The following is a 17,032-nucleotide window of genomic DNA, read 5'->3' as shown; positions in this document are numbered from 1 at the left end:
ATTTATAATAAAACAAGATAAATTATAATTGTGATATTTGTAAATATACTGTTAAAAGGGATAATACATGTGACTGTTGAAAATAGTATAATGTAAGAGTTTTAACATATACTTCTCTCTAAACAGGGGTGTACAACTCTTACCCCAATAACATTCTCTACATTTAATTAGGGTTTGGAAATAACCCCTCCTCCCACACACATTTTTGGGAGGGGAGTGGGAGAGAAAGAGTGACATGCAGAGTTTTAAAATTGTATTTCTTTGTTTCCAGCTTCTGCCTTCATTTTCTGACATAGTGCTGCTCTGAGCATATGTGATGCAGAAGCAATCAGTGCTCAGGCAACCAGATCTTCCCAGCACAACATTGTTGCTTTCCTCTATGGAAAGAAAACAGCGCAGAGGCAAACTTTCAGATTATAAAGGTACACAACAGGGTGCAAGGCAAATCAAGAGAGCTAAGAGGGGCAGTATTGCCAGCCTCAAGTGTTCAAAAATATGTAGTCAGGCACCAAAAAAAACCTGAAGAGATTTCTTTTAAATATCATGATTAAATCTTATTAATTTGAGGTTCTTTTTTTTTATTTACCTTCTGCTTTTTGAAACTTTAAGGATTAATTTGACCTCAAATTAAAATGACAAATTTCATATTTGGAGAAGAAACCCTGGTTCTAGTTTTACTCACAAAGCGCTAGCTACAGTTCAAGGATTTGTTGAGGGCTGAAATGGGTATAATCAGAGAGACAAGGTGGGTGAGGTAATATCTTTTATTGCACCAACTTCTGTTGGTGAGAAAGACAAGCTTTTGAGCCACACAGACCTCTTCTTCAGGTCTGGGAAAGGTATTCCGAGCATCACAGCTAAAAGATAACAAGGAGTCTGGTGGCACCTTAAAGACTAACAGATTTATTTGGGCATAAGCTTTCATGAGTAAAAACCTCACTTCTTCGGATGCAACCGAAGAAGTGAGGTTTTTACTCACGAAAGCTTATGCCCAAATAAATCTGTTAGTCTTTAAGGTGCCACCAGACTCCTTGTTGTTTTTGTAGATACAGACTAACACGGCTACCCCCTGATAGCTAAAAGATATTACCTCACCCACCTTATCTGTTTAATATCCTGGGACCGACATGGCTACAACTACATTTCATACAATAATGGGTGTAACCACACATTTTAAATTGAGAACTTAACATGAGGCAACGGACATTTGTCTTAACTTCACCAGAAGGACATCAAATTATATGCTTAGAGATGACGCTACTGCATCAACTACCTAAATCCACTATCCTGCCACTGCAATATAGTATTTGTAAGGAGTGGAAACAATGTGGGCAAGTTGGTGGAAAAGGTTAGATAGAAATTAGGTGGAATTTCACACACACACACACACACACACACACACACACACACACACACACACACTATAAATTTAACCTAGGAATCTATAAATTTAACCTCGGAGATTTTACATAGAAGATTCAAGTTTCTTTAAATAAACACAATCTCTAACTTTTTTTTTTTAGCACATCGGGCTAATAAACTAAATATATACATATAGCTGGTCTTAGAAAAAATAAAATAAAATAAAAAAAGACTACAGGGGACTAGGATTAAAAAAATCTTTACACTGTTAAAGGGCACCAATATAAGGGAAATGGAAGAACTGCTTGAGAAGGAATAATATGTAACAGGATGAAACTGAGGAAAAGAACTTTTAAGGCTGGACAGCAAGAAAAAGTTTTAACAAGGTCAATTAGACCATGGAATAATCTTCTTAAGGAAGTGATGGAATCCCTGCTGCCAGCGTTATTTAAACTGAAGACAAAGCACTTGAGAATGTTATGCAAGGCACCATCCTGCTGATAAGGACATGGAGTGGGTAATCATAGGACTTTTCCATTTCTAAATTCTAGGATTTTATGAGTGATCAAACTTCATTTAATTAAACTTAAATGCATCAGATACTTCATTCTAGTAATCAATTGGGAAATGTACTACAAACCCGAACCTTTATATTCTCGGTCAATTCACTCACACTGTTACTGACAAATAGGGAGGAAGGAGCAGGTAGAAGGTAGCAGAAAGCATTAGATTATTTCCTACTGTGCTGTGTTACATTCACTTCCTCCTCCAGTAAATAAAAGCAATTCAACATTCCTCTGTGCCAACTGAATAACATCTGCCTTAGACCTAAGAATCAGAGTCAAAGTTCTCTTCTATGCTCTGACATCACAAAATCACTCATGCAGGCCAGGAGGTTAAGTACAGCTTTGGGAAAGCAGCAATATCCATAAAGCATATTTAATGTGAGTTTTTTCCCTTCCATATGTGGATCTGGCATGACCAGCAGAGGATCCAGACATTTCACATGAAGAAAGCTACACTTCTGGAGCTTTCAGATCAGCTTGCCCTGACCCTTCAGCATCACAATACACACATGAGGATGGCCATAGCCGTCCAGAAGTGGGTTGCTATAACCATCTGGAAGCTGGCAATCCCAGACTGCTACAAGTCCTTTGCTAACTAGTTTGGTGTTGGAGAGTCAACTGTGGGTAAAGTGGTGGCAAAGGTTTCTGAGGCAATCAGGCATGTGATTTACCCAAAAGTAATGGGCATAAACAATATCCCTGAACTAATTGCTGGTTTTGAAAGAATGCTAAAAAGGTTCAATTACATTCTCAGCAGGTCCAGAATGGTGCTTAAATGTGCGTTTGTCAGACTGAAATACCGCTGGTGCTGTTTACAGACACGTTTAGATGCCTGGGTCATCAATGCAATCCTCATTGTGGCTTGCTAGGCTCTTCAACATCTTTGTGAAACCAAATGTGAGCCATTTGCCCCTGATTATGGAGCTTTGACAGTAATGGATTGCTGAACTAGTACACCTATGACAGCTGGAGCATGATGCACCTGGGCAACAGAAATCTGGGATACTCTGTGTGCCCACATTATGGATTTGCATAGGCCAATGGCAGAGGGAGAAGAGTAGAGTTTATGAATGTTTTTGTACAGCAATATTTATAGAACATGAGGTACTATCACATCATGCAATAAAAGGGGATACTGTCACTGTACACAGTGAATGGAGAGTTGATTGTTATGAATTTTTCATAAGGATGAGAAAGCAGGCTGCACATTTACATTATGGATTACTGTACACAGATGTATAGAAAGACTGTTAGAATACAACCTCCCTGTTGGGCCTTACCATGTGTTCATCTTTATTATTCAAAACACACATTATATGATGTGACCTAGCGACGGCAATAAATTTTCTTAATTAAATAAAATCCTTTATTTGTGAACATGGATGTATTACAAAAAACCTAAAAAAATCTTACATTACAACTGCCATTAGAACACCAAAACATTAATAAACCAACACCAAACCAGTAATAAAACAAAATGCATAAACCAAACACTGAACAGTGCAAACAGCGAAACCAGTGCTATCAAAACAATCCTCTACATTTTGCATGTCCTCTGGCATGTTTTTCCTTCCCTTCCTTTAGAATGCACTTGGTGCCACTGCACAGGTATGGAGGCCTGCAAGTGGGCCAGGGTCAGCACTGTGGTTGAAGTATGCAGGGAAAAGGGGGCTTGGATGGGGGTGCAGGACAGCAAGTGGGTAGATTTGTCCAGCAGTTCTTACATCCCAGTTGCATATGCCATCCAACCATGGCACTATCCAAAGTGTTCCTGGTCTGTAGTGTGTGGTACTGTGGAGGGGACTCAGGCTGAGGCGCAGGCGCAGCAGAAGTTTGCGCTTTCGCAGCCATTAGCGAAAGCTGCCTCACAAACAGGTCTTTCTGCTACATTCGGTCTTCCTCCCTCAAGTGATGTTCCTGTTCCAGGGACTGTGATGCTCCCTCACTGCAATTCTGTCCTCAGGCTCTGTAGCCTGCTTGTGCTTTTCCACATGCCGTGAATCCTCCTCTTTGGGACTGCACATACTTGCTGGCCCTGTCCAGAATGTCAACCATAAGTTCATCAAGGTAACACTTCCTCTTCAACTGATCCATGAGGGTTCTGAGACCCAGAGTTCTGCCTAAGTGTGCCTGAACTACTGAGGTAGAATGGCCAATTCAGGTTGAGGGTCCTGAAAGCAGACATAAAACAGTACATTATTGTCTCAATAATTCAGATGGTTCAGTGCATAAGCATAGGAAAAATCCTTGTGAATGTCAGCAGGGCCGGCTCTAGGATTTTTGCCGCCCCAAGCAAAAAAATTTTGGCCGCCCCCCTTTTTTTCGTGCTCCTGGCCCCACCCCAACTCCACCCCTTCAAAACCCCTTCCCCAAATCCCCAGCCCAGCCTCCTCCCCTAGGCATGCCGCATTTCCCCCCCTCCACTGCTTCCTGCGGGCCCCCCGTGACCTCCCACCCTAGCTCACCTCCGCTCCGCCTGCTCCCTTGGGCATGCCACTGCTCCGCTTCCCCCCCTTCCTCTCAGGCGAGGGAGGGCGGAGAAGCGGAGCAGCGGCCCGTTCAGGGAAGCAGGAGGAGCAGAGGTGAGCTAAGGTGGGGGGGGCCGCAGGAAGTAAATGGGGGGGGGAGGGTAGAGGAACCACTCCCCGCTCCAGCTCACCTCCGCTCCACCACCGCCTCCCCCGAGCGCCCGCCGCTCGGCTTCTCCTCCCTCCCTCCCTCCCAGCCAGCCTTGCTGCACGAAATAGCGGTTTCGCAAGCAGCAAGGCTTGGAGGGAGGAGGGAGAAGCGGAGCAGCGGCGCGTTCAGGGGAGCAGGCAGAGCGGAGGTGAGCTTGGGTGGGGGGGCGCAGGAAGTAATGGGGGGTAGAGAAACCACTCCCTGCTCCAGCTCACCTCCGCTGTCTCCCCCAAGTGCCCCGCCACTCGGCTTCTCCTCCCTCCCAGCCTTGCTGTGTGAAACAGCTGTTTGGCAGGCAGCAAGCCTGAGAGGGAGGGGGAGAAGCAGAGCAGCGGCGGCACACTCAGGGGAGCAGGTGGAGGCATAGCAGAGGCGAGCTGGGGAGGCGGGGGCACTTTTTCCCCATGCCCCAGAGTCGGCACCAGAATGCCGCCCCTAGAAATGTGCCGCCCCAAGCACCTGCTTGTTTTTTTGGTGCCTGGAGCCAGCCCTGAATGTCAGGGTTCAAAACAAAAACAACAACGGCACTTTGTAAAACTAAACTTCAATATATTAAGAAAGGAACTCTCCAGATCCTAAAAGTTCCATAGACACAATCTGGTTAATTGCAATGAAAAGAGTGCACAGAGAATGATAAGTTAAAAATCAACATTATTTTTTGTTTAGAAATTCCCAACCATCTTGGGCTTTTTTGGGTGTGTATATAAGGGGTTGGACTGTAGCTTATTACATAAGGCCTTCTCTATCATTTCATGCACTCACATTTTGGAGGACAAAACAATTCTTGTGGTTCCAGAATAGTAAAGGGATATTTTATTCCAAGCTGTTCATTGCAAGCCAGCTGTATGGTGCCACAGAAGTTTTCAAATTTATGCTGACTGAACAGCACTTTTATGGGTGGACTGGCCTGTTCATGTACCAAGGTGACTCTCAAAAATATGCCCTTCCCCAAAATGTGTCTGCCTATCTGGAGTTCTTGCTACAGAAAAAGTTTGCAGCTATCAGTACCTGGTATTAGGTCAAAAGTCACGGGGCGGTCAACAGGATGTTATGTTAGCACCCACATGGATTACTGCCTCCTCACAGCTTCTGATACAGCCTGTTATGACTACATGCTAACACGTATGCTAATATGGACTTGCCAAGAACTCTACAGCAACCTTCCATCCCCTCAGCACAGTTCTGAACTGCATACAACTCCCCAACTGTATTTTGGACAAATGATTTTGTCACCCATGGACTACATTTAGCTTAAATGTACTGCATTTCACCCTCCCTCTCCCTCCCTATACAGTTCACGGTTTACAGGAAGCTTGTTAAACCGTTGGGCCGGTACAGAACAGCATAGTAACAGAGAAAGCAATATAAGGTTCACATTTTAACACCCTGGCACATCATAGCATGAATGTGTGAGTTTCTATTAAAACTGTTTTTAAATGGTTGTTTCACAGATTGTACTTCCCAATCTCCATTTTGAATTCCAGATGGTATTGATAGTGGAGACGGGAGAGAGGAGGGTGCTAAGCTTCTGGCATGCAATCAACCATCACAGATCATGCTGCTACCAGAGGTTGGTATTAACTTTTGCATTGGAAACCCCTCCCATTATTATATTAATAAAAACATGAAGACAAACTTACCATGCTCCGGGGGTACTTCTGTCTCTTGCATTTCTGCTGCCAGTTCTACGGCAGGCTGCTCCTCCAGGGATGACATCAAAAAGTTCCTCCAAGTAGTCACCCAGGATGATCTGCAGCTGCTCTAGTGGCTAAGCTCCTTCGGAGCTGGTTTCAGCAAATCACTTCAATAGCTTCATCCGGTGCCTGCTGGCTCCCCCTTTCCAGTCTTATACTGGATTCATGGGTGAGAAAGTCACCATCCCAGCTGACCAGGCTGTCATGAAGAGTTGGTGGCTCTGCACTTTGCACAGTACCAAACACCCAGTCAAATTCCTCAGGATAGAGACAGGAAGACCGCAAGTTCCCATCACTGGCTTTCCAATAGTTGGTCTTGAGCCACTTAATCCTCTCCCTGCAGTAGTCACTGGTCTGGTGAATCCCCAATGCTGCCAGTTTCTTCTCTATTTCCTGGTACAAGTAGTCATTCCTGGAATTTTTTCTCGCCTCACATCAGATTCACCAAAATGTAGCTGTGCTCCCATGTCGAGGAGGCAGCACACTTGTCAAAGGACTTCTTCTGGTCGATGGCCATTGCAAATGCAGAAGACAGTTCAATGCATTTGCTTCTCAGCGGTCAGAATAAAATGGAAGAGTTAAACACAGAACTACTGTACTTGAACAAGGGGAAAAGGGGTGTGCTTCTGTTTCCACGGACTCAATTTGCTATGCTTGGGATGGAGAGGACAAAGAACACTGGCCTATGAGACTGTGGGATAGCACTGGCGGACTCTGAGGGCCTGAGTCCAGGGGGGCCTGCCCACGTTGCATTCATACTGCAGAATAATGCTGTTTGGGCCTGAGCTCCCAAGGGACCCTGGCTCAAATCCTCCACCCTACATGGTCCTGGGTCTCAGGCCCAAGTCAGATAGAATTGTGCATGGATGGAAGTGGGATTTGGGCTTCAGCCAGAGTCTCATCTTACACTGCAGTGTAGACATACCCTTGGATCCCCATTAATAGTTATGGGTTATGAGGAAGTAGTGGAGAATTACCTTTCTAGAGCTGGCAGAAAAAAAGCAGACCAATATCTGTGTCACAAATACTTAAACCCTTACCATCAATCAATACAAATTAAGGTAACCGTATCTCATTGCGATTCCTTAACACCATCTTCTTGCCAACCAATAGTGCAATTTCCTCATACCACCTGCTTGCAGGTCACATGCTATTGTTACTGCAGTCCTCTTCCAACAACAGGCTACATCACTGCCTAAGTCTCAGCTTTCAGTTCTACCTCTCAAACTGCCTGCTACCCAGGGCCTTCCCTCCAAAGGCTGACAAGCTGTTCCAGCTCAGCTGATACACATGCTCTGTCTCTAACCTGATTCCTTCTGATCTCAGAATATTAATTCATTTTCCTGAACTCTGGAGATTACAGAGCCACCAGTGGCTCCATGTTGAACTGAGCAGCAGAGCCCTCTACTGGCTAGATCCTTTCCCTCTAGCTCAGCCAGGGTGAGGCTCAACAATGAGCCAGAAGGTTCATTACAATAAATTTAGACACCAAACATAATCTAAAGTACTGCATTCAACATTTATAATGCTAGATTTTTGAGAGGCCTGGTTCAATGGTTGCTATTTTTCAATGAGTTTTTTTTTTTTTTAAATAGAACTGCATCTGTGACTTTAGAACATTAGTATTTCCTAGAATGCTTGCCAAATGGACACTTAAGAGGCAATGCGTTATCAAAATAAATTAAAACCACAACCTACAAAGTGTCACAAAATTTCACAAATTAAAAATTCAGATATCATTCATAAAGAAGTCAGACTTTTTTTTAAATCTAATTTGGTTTCAAAATATTTTCTAGGAATATAAATCTTTTATGAGATAAAATGTTCTTTAATGATTAATTACAACTTAGAAATAATTATGTAATCAGTGGAAGAATCCATCACCTCTCAAACCATATTTTCTTTTAAAATGATCATTTAAGCAGATTTAGCTCAGACAAGAACAAAAGTAGAATTCCCAGTACAGACAATTCAAAGTGTACACACTGATAAAGTTTTTACATTAAAAGATCTTTTGCTATTGATTAGCGTGTCGTTTCAGGAAAATAAATCTAACTTCCACTAGCATGCAATATAAAACTAAGAAAGTTGTAAAAATTCAACTGGACTCACTTTTCACAGTGAAAATAGCAATAAAAATGAAGACTAGATAGAGAGATATGGTAATTTAGACATAAGAACTGCCATACTGGGTCAGACCAATGGTCCATATAGCTCAATATCCTCTCTTACTGTGTCTCATTGATTATCATCATTCAACCAAGTTTCTGTGATGCCTATTATATTAATATCCTCACTTAATACCAGGCACTTCAATTCACCCATCTTAGTATTTAGACTGCTAGCATTTGTATACAAGCACTTATAAAATTCTACACTTTTTAGTTGTCTGCCATTATGTGATGTAATTGAACGGGATTCTTTCATTTGACTGTTTCTCTTCAATTCCTACCTGTACTTCATCAACTTCACTTCTCTCCTCATTTCTAAGATATAGAGAATCTCCATTAATAGATCCTTCCCTAAGGGATCTCTGTCCAAACCATATGCTCTTCTGTACCTGTTGGCTTCTCCCCAGCTCTTATTTAAAAACTCCGCTACAACCTTTTTAATTTTATATGCTAGCAATTTGGTTCCTTTTTGGTTTAGGTGACCAAAAACCCTTTTAACAGAAAGGGTAGTGAGACATACTTGTTTGTCTAGAAGAGTCTCCATCTGAGATATACATCACTTATTTTATTTATAGGAAAAAGAAGAACAGGAGTACTTGTGGCACCTTAGAGACTAACAAATTTATTAGAGCATAAGCTTTCGTGGACTACAGCCCACTTCTTCGGATGCATATAGAATGGAACATATAATGAGGAGATATATATACACACATACAGAGAGCATAAACAGGTGGGAGTTGTCTTACCAACTCTGAGAGGCCAATTAATTAAGAGAAAAAAAACTTTTGAAGTGATAATCAAGCTAGCCGAGTACAGACAGTGTGATAAGAAGTGTGAGAGTACTTACAAGGGGAGATAGAGTCAACGTTTGTAATGGCTCAGCCATTCCCAGTCCTTATTCAAACCGGAGTTGATTGTGTCTAGTTTGCATATCAATTCTAGCTCTGCAGTCTCTCTTTGGAGTCTGTTTTTGAAGTTTTTCTGTTGTAATATAGCCACCCGCAGGTCTGTCACTGAATGACCAGACAGGTTAAAGTGTTCTCCCACTGGTTTTTGAGTATTTTGATTCCTGATGTCAGATTTGTGTCCATTAATTCTTTTGCGTAGAGACTGTCCGGTTTGGCCAATGTACATGGCAGAGGGGCATTGCTGGCACATGATGGCATATATCACATTGGTAGATGTGCAGGTGAACGAGCCCCTGATGGTATGGCTGATGTGATTAGGTCCTATGATGATGTCACTTGAATAGATATGTGGACAGAGTTGGCATCGGGGTTTGTTACAAGGATAGGTTCCTGGGTTAGTGGTTTTGTTCAGTGATGTGTGGTTGCTGGTGAGTATTTGCTTTAGGTTGGGGGGTTGTCTGTAAGCGAGGACAGGTCTGTCTCCCAAGATCTGTGAGAGTAAAGGATCATCTTTCAGGATAGGTTGTAGATCTCTGATGATGCGCTGGAGAGGTTTTAGTTGGGGGCTGAAGGTGACAGCTAGTGGTGTTCTGTTATTTTCTTTGTTGGGCCTGTCTTGTAGGAGGTGACTTCTGGGTACTCGTCTGGCTCTGTCAATCTGTTTTTTCACTTCAGCAGGTGGGTATTGTAGTTTTAAGAATGCTTGATAGAGATCTTGTAGGTGCTTGTCTCTATCCGAGGGATTGGAGCAAATGCGGTTATATCTTAGAGCTTGGCTGACATCATCATAGGACCTAATCACATCAGCCATACCATCAGGGGCTCGTTCACCTGCACATCTACCAATGTGATATATGCCATCATGTGCCAGCAATGCCCCTCTGCCATGTACATTGGCCAAACCGGACAGTCTCTACGCAAAAGAATTAATGGACACAAATCTGACATCAGGAATCAAAATACTCAAAAACCAGTGGGAGAACACTTTAACCTGTCTGGTCATTCAGTGACAGACCTGCGGGTGGCTATATTACAACAGAAAAACTTCAAAAACAGACTCCAAAGAGAGACTGCAGAGCTAGAATTGATATGCAAACTAGACACAATCAACTCCGGTTTGAATAAGGACTGGGAATGGCTGAGCCATTACAAACGTTGACTCTATCTCCCCTTGTAAGTACTCTCACACTTCTTATCAAACTGTCTGTACTGGCCTAGCTTGATTATCACTTCAAAAGTTTTTTTTCTCTTAATTAATTGGCCTCTCAGAGTTGGTAAGACAACTCCCACCTGTTTATGCTCTCTGTATGTGTGTATATATATCTCCTCATTATATGTTCCATTCTATATGCATCCGAAGAAGTGGGCTGTAGTCCACGAAAGCTTATGCTCTAATAAATTTGTTAGTCTCTAAGGTGCCACAAGTACTCCTGTTCTTCTTTTTGCGGATACAGACTAACACGGCTGTTACTCTGAAACTTGTCTTTATTTATAGGCTTTCCATGGAGATGTGCCTATAGATGAATATCTTAGAGATCTTAAATGAGAGTTCAGAATAATAGGAGTACAATGGAGACAACAGCCTACATTTTAAATGCCTCTTCCTGTTTTTTATTTCAAGGTGAAAAATAAAGTGCACATTACCAACAAATCTCTTGAGGCTACTAATGTGGTCAATAGCCTTTCAAGGACTACACATGTGAACAGACACCTAAAAGGGATGGGGAGAGTTGTATATATTTTGCAACTTCATACTATGGTGCAGATTTGTTAGAAGCCCTTGTAACTTCAAAAATTCTATTACTTCCCTCCCCTCAGAAATTGAAAGTGTTATGTATGTCAACAGAAAATTACATACACACAGCAGAGATATACATGTGATAAATTTAATTTATCAGCTATTTCAGACTCTTATCACCACAGAATTTGAGTGACAATCATTAATGGATGTTTATCCTCACAATACCCTTGCATCATATTTGTATCAAATATACATGCTTTAGTATACAATACACATATACCCTATATACATATATCACACACATTATAGTATAAGGACAAGATATTCAAAAATAGGAGCCAAAAGTTAGGTTCCTCAGTGAGCGAAATTTTTCATACATGCTGAGCACCCAACAGCTTCCATTGATTTCAGTGGGAGCTCTTGAATGCTCAGCACATTGGACAGTCAGCCCATTTATTTAAGAACCTAAGTTTAGGCTCCTATTTTCTGAAAATCTTGGTCTACCCACCTACCCATGTGGGAAGATAGTCCCTTATACCTCAGCCTCTGAGTCAGCGCCCCGGGCTTAATACCTGGGCTTTTGTGTTCCCTCTCTTAGCTTTGCCTCTTTGCAGTCCTTCTAGAGTTCACCAGAAGTAAGCTGAATGAACACAGTAGAAACAATGGATCAAAATTCACTCAACAAAAGATCCTCAATAGCAGCTAGGATGTTTGTAGGGAAGTAAACCTGGGACTGGGAACACAAATCAAGTTATGGAGGTAAGGTTCTGGCAGGGGGGAAACTAGCTAGAAATCTACAGATTCTGCTGGGGCCAGAAGAAACCCACAAAGCCTAAACCTACACAGACATCCTAGGTTGTACATAGAAGAGAAACTCTGGCAAGGTAGGCATCTCCATTGGGCAACAGGAGTCGTCATGCCAAGAAAAGAGGAAGTCCAGCTGGCTATGATAGGTCTACTTGTGCACTACTGTTGGTGGCAGCTGAATCCTCCCTATTCATTGTGCAGCACATCGTAAGTCCAAAATACTTCAGTTTTGCAAGAAAGTCATTTTGTAACAATGCTCACAGAAGCCATGGATTCCATTACTTCAAGTCCTTGCGTCAGCCCACACACCTTGAGTACTTTTCTCACTACACAGCTATGTTAGCTATGTATATATACACACAGACACACAGACACAGACACAGCATAGCCTCTTAGTTGTGCATTTTACAATCGCATAAAAAAACACATGTATTAAATATATACAGCATGGGATTTTTGAAGTGTCATAACTCAGTCAAATCCTAACCAAAATTTCACTGAGCCGCTAAAGGCACTTCTCAGTAAAGATTTTTAAGCCAAATGTCAATGTTCTATCACTGTAGAACTTTCAAAAAATTGCAATTTTATATAAAATTATGTAATACTAATTAGGCCCCCTTTTGAATGCATGATAATACATTCTTTAATTATATGATCACATACTATATTTTCCCACAGGCCCCTGTGGCAGTGCACAGGCTGGACCTGCCCTGGAAATGAATCATGCTTGTGTAGTGAAGAAGATTGCTGTCTTTAGGAACCATGCCTCTCTTGTTGCAAGTGGGTAACGAATGAAGCATGGAATCTCAGGAAGAGAAAGGACAGTCTTATGGTTAAGATAATTGCATGCTGCCCTGGAGAAATGGATTCTACCCCATCTCTGCCACCGAATTCCTAAGTGATGCTAGCAAAGTCATTTAAACCAAAAAACTTTTCAATGGTGGTCAGTAATTGTGAAATAATGAACACACTCCACTTATATCCTGGATTCTGATTTTCAGAAGCGCTGAGCACTCACATCTGCAAACTGAAGTCAACGGGAGCTGTGTTTGAACATATCAAGTAGTATAGAACGCTAAGTACTCTTTAAAAAAAAAATCAGTTCCCAGGTATCTCACATTGGGTATCCAAAACTAGTGCATACTTTTGCCTTTAATCTCTTTGCTTCATCCCCACTTTACAGATGTAAAATGGACAGAATGCCCTGTCACCTTAATGAAGATCAATTCGTTAATATTAATAAAGAATTCAGATACTATAGTGAGTGCCATAAAAAAGCCAATGAGTGAATTAATAATTGTGTCTTCAGAACCTTAATTCTGGCATTTCCTAACTTTTAACTACCTGATTTTTCATGCCTAATATGTTCTTTTACCATAAGGCTTTGGTGTACATGTGCACATAATTTCCTAGGTTTCTAAATAAGCAAACTGCAAAACAGAAATTCCATTATGTGGCATCATATCGACACCCACATAGATCATTAGCAGGGTTGCAACCTTCAGATTCACCACAAAGACCTCTGCCACATGAACTAACAGAGTAAGTGATAGCAGTGGTAGGCGGTCATCCTGTACATGGACCAGCCAATAGAAGGGGAGGTACTTTATCAGCAAGTTTCACAAATATCTGCTGACAGCAGAGGAATGACAAGACTCAGAAATCCAGGGTCTGGAAGGGAGTTATTTTCTAGTGGGCACAGACTTCTTCCCATTTTCCAAGCTTGACCTCTTCTGCCCTGTCCTCTCCAACCCTCCATTCCTGCATCAGTACCAATGGTTCTTCATCCCAGTCCGTCTCCCCACTCCAGGCTCCTCATCTGGTGTCTCTCTCCTCCCCCACCATCTGCCAAATAGCTCTTAGTTCCAGCCTCTCTCTCCCCAAGCCCCTTGATCAATCTTTCCCCTCCATCTTTTTGTCCTAGTCTCTCTCCCCTCTCCCACACACACACAAACACATACACATGTTCCCTGTCAGTCTCCTTCCTCAGCAAGTCCCAATCACCTGCTGTCACCAACTCTGTCTCAGTCTTTCCCTCCCAGTCCCCTAGTTCCCACAATTCCTGTATGTCCCAAACCCTGGTCCCAGTTTCTCTCTCCACCTCCACGAGCCTCTAGTCCCAGTCCCTCTCACCCTTCATCAGCTCCTTGTCCCAATATACTTTTATCCTCTCCCCCTGGTCCAGCTTTTTATCTGCATTCAAGTCAGCCATCTCCCTCTTCCACACTGCCTGGGCTCCAGCAGGAAAGTCACTGAGTGCATAGGAGAGACAAGCTCCCTGCTCTCAGTTCCAGCACCTGGCCTCATCCAGTCCACACAGCCAGGAACAGCAATTACAAGGAAAGCTCTGGCCTGCAGCATTCTCAGTTAAAACACAACAAAACCAAACAAACAAAAACTACGAAGTTGCAGGAAGGAGGGTGTCTGAAAACACAGGGCTAAAATGGAAAATATATTGATGGAGGCGGAGGGGGAGGGGAAAATCCAGCAAGTTCCTACGTACTGTATAGTTGACCAACGTCCACAACTGTCACTACTGAAGGCACTCTGCCAGCAAATGGCTTAATACATTTGTTCATTTCTATTCTTTAGCTATTCAATGCTTTTCATGTTGGAAGTTTCGGGGGAGGGAGAGTTGACTTTTTTTTTTTTTTTTTTTAAGTACTGTTGAGATGGTTATTTCAGGGAGATTGTAATAACATTTGTGCTGCTTTTGTGAATACATGTAAATTGTTCCCATAATGTAATAGGAGTTTAAAACCAAGCAAATTAGTAATTAGAAAAAGCTTCTAGTATTGCACCCATGAATATTTTAGGTGCAAAATTCAAGCTAAGCATTCCATCATATAATTCAAATAATGTTTAAGTACTGCAGCAGACACTGAACTGCCTCACACGTTACTCTGGTTCTTGTAATATCTGGAATTTTGAATTAGACAAGTATTTTAACAGTGTTTTGTTTTAAATTGGAAAATGCAGAATTATGATTTGTTTGCTTTTTTTAACCTCTCTAAAGCCAGCATACTGATGTGACTATACCAAAATACTATCTTAGTGTAAGTTTTCAGTTCTCCAAACTGGAGCATCGTGGGGGCAAGCAAATGTAATCCCCTGAGGGGGTGGAGGGTTTGGAGCAAAGGAAGTATAAGGGAGGCCCACAGAAAGGAAATGTAGAAGTTCTTTTCTGTACCATATATAGAATTTTCTATAACTTCACTTTCATGATTTTGTTTCTGATATCTGATACAAGAATCAACAATTAAAGGCTGTGGGTAGAAGTTTAAATAAAAAAATACAATGTCTGCTAAGGATAAGCATATAATTAAACTAAGTTTGGCCCACTATGTGTAGATCCTGTTTGATGCACAGAGTAGGCACTAAGATTTTTGGTGTGTGATCAAAAATATATAGCTACATGTGTAGCAATCTTTGTGATTATTTTAACAACCTGAGGGACTAAGGGAGGAGTGGGAGGGGAGGAAGTCAGAAATCATTACTGAATTGAATTGGCTCAAGGGGGGAAAATACAATTGTTAACAGTTTCCTTTAAATCTAGCCTTCACTATACAGTCAGTGATGAAAGCTGAATAAAGTATTTCAAAACAGTAAATCTATTAGCTTTTTGGTGAAACCTGTATGGATAAGAGTTAGGCCTTTGAGCTAAACAACACTGATAAATCATTAAAGATAGACAAGCACAGTGTAGTATTAAAAATTTTTTTATATAAATTAAGTTAATAAGTGTTATAAGGAACTACTTAATTTAAGCCTCATGTTTCTTCACAGGTATAGATGTTTTCCCCTTTTGTGTGAATTCAAATCATTCTCAACATTTTTATTAAAACATTAAAGCTTCTTTGAGCTTAGGGATGACATAAGTAACACTTTGCTAGAGCGAACTGACAAATTCTAAATATTGAATACGAATTTCTTCCCCACAGTGGACAAGTGAACTAATGAAACAGATTCTTTGATCCTGGGGGTTGGGTGGAGGTGGGTGGGAAGGGAATACTTTAACAGCTTTCCCAAACTTGGGAAACTTTGGCCTAGTAATATCGTGGCATGCCAGGAATAAACTATGACATGCGACTGCTGGATACGAACAAAGTGTGTTTATTCCTTTATTCTGAAAATATTTGTTTCACCCAGCCTGAATTTAGCGTTGTATTATGAGATCTTTTGATTTTTTTCAATAAAATTTCAAATATTTTGCAGTTCAGTTATGTACTGTACATATTTTTCTAATATGTTAAACTGACTGCTTACATCAGCATGAGTGTTATTTCTCCCTTTCAAGCCAAGGAAGATGGTTTGTGAGGATGTACTTCATCTCTAACTGTGTGAATATTACTTGCTGGGTACAGATGAACACCTAGACGATTAGTCCAATGCTCCAAAGGTGAATCCTATTTATTTCTGCCATACAGAGGTTAATACGCTTATCAATATTGCAAATTTCCTTTCCCTTCTAATTATAAAAAGGAATAGACAGTGTTTGTCAAAGAGTCAAAAAACAGCCTTTATTCCTACCTGCATTGCTCTACTGTAGGGAATTATCTACAGACATTACAAGTCAATGAGTATTCACTGACAGCATTTAGGATTACATTTATATTTTGTTCAGCATGAGGCTTTAGATAAAAGTCTGCTCACAGTCCAGTTACTGAATAGGTTTTAACAAACTGACATGCTGATTTTCGTTACTAATTCTAGTAACAAGTGATTCAAGTATTTGGAAAAAAAAAAGTTGTAGGATTAAACAGTCACATCTAAGATGGTCATCAATTCACAAAAACAAGTGGGAAAAAAGACCTTAGCACTAGGGTTTACAAGATCACTCATATATATATATTTGAGCTATTAAAGTGAGGGTTTGGTTTGCTGTCCTGCTGTTCAGGAGCTCAACATTCAGAAGTTACCTCTGGGCTTCTACCCCTCCATCTAGTAGAATGATATTTGTGTTACAAAGCTAGGGAAGGCTGATGTTGACCCATGAATTCTCCCTGCTCACTAACTCAAGATGTGGGGGAGGAACTGATATGTCATCTTAAGAAAATCAGAGGGTCACAAACCACAATGTAAACCAGACACCTGGATGTAGCAT

At 41.4% G+C, this 17,032-nt stretch overlaps 1 protein-coding gene across 9 annotated transcripts in view; it reads right to left on the bottom strand.

The window, feature by feature from the left end:
* CPEB3 (cytoplasmic polyadenylation element binding protein 3) overlaps window positions 1-17,032 on the bottom strand; it is a 183,171-nt gene that overhangs the window by 122,897 nt on the left and 43,242 nt on the right. The gene's annotated exons all lie outside the window — the stretch shown is intronic.

This window comes from Trachemys scripta, chromosome 7, assembly GCF_013100865.1.
Source record: "Trachemys scripta elegans isolate TJP31775 chromosome 7, CAS_Tse_1.0, whole genome shotgun sequence".
Classification (NCBI taxonomy): domain Eukaryota; kingdom Metazoa; phylum Chordata; order Testudines; family Emydidae; genus Trachemys; species Trachemys scripta.
The sequence above is the reverse complement of the archived record's forward strand: the minus strand, read 5'-3'. Positions and strand labels throughout refer to the sequence as shown.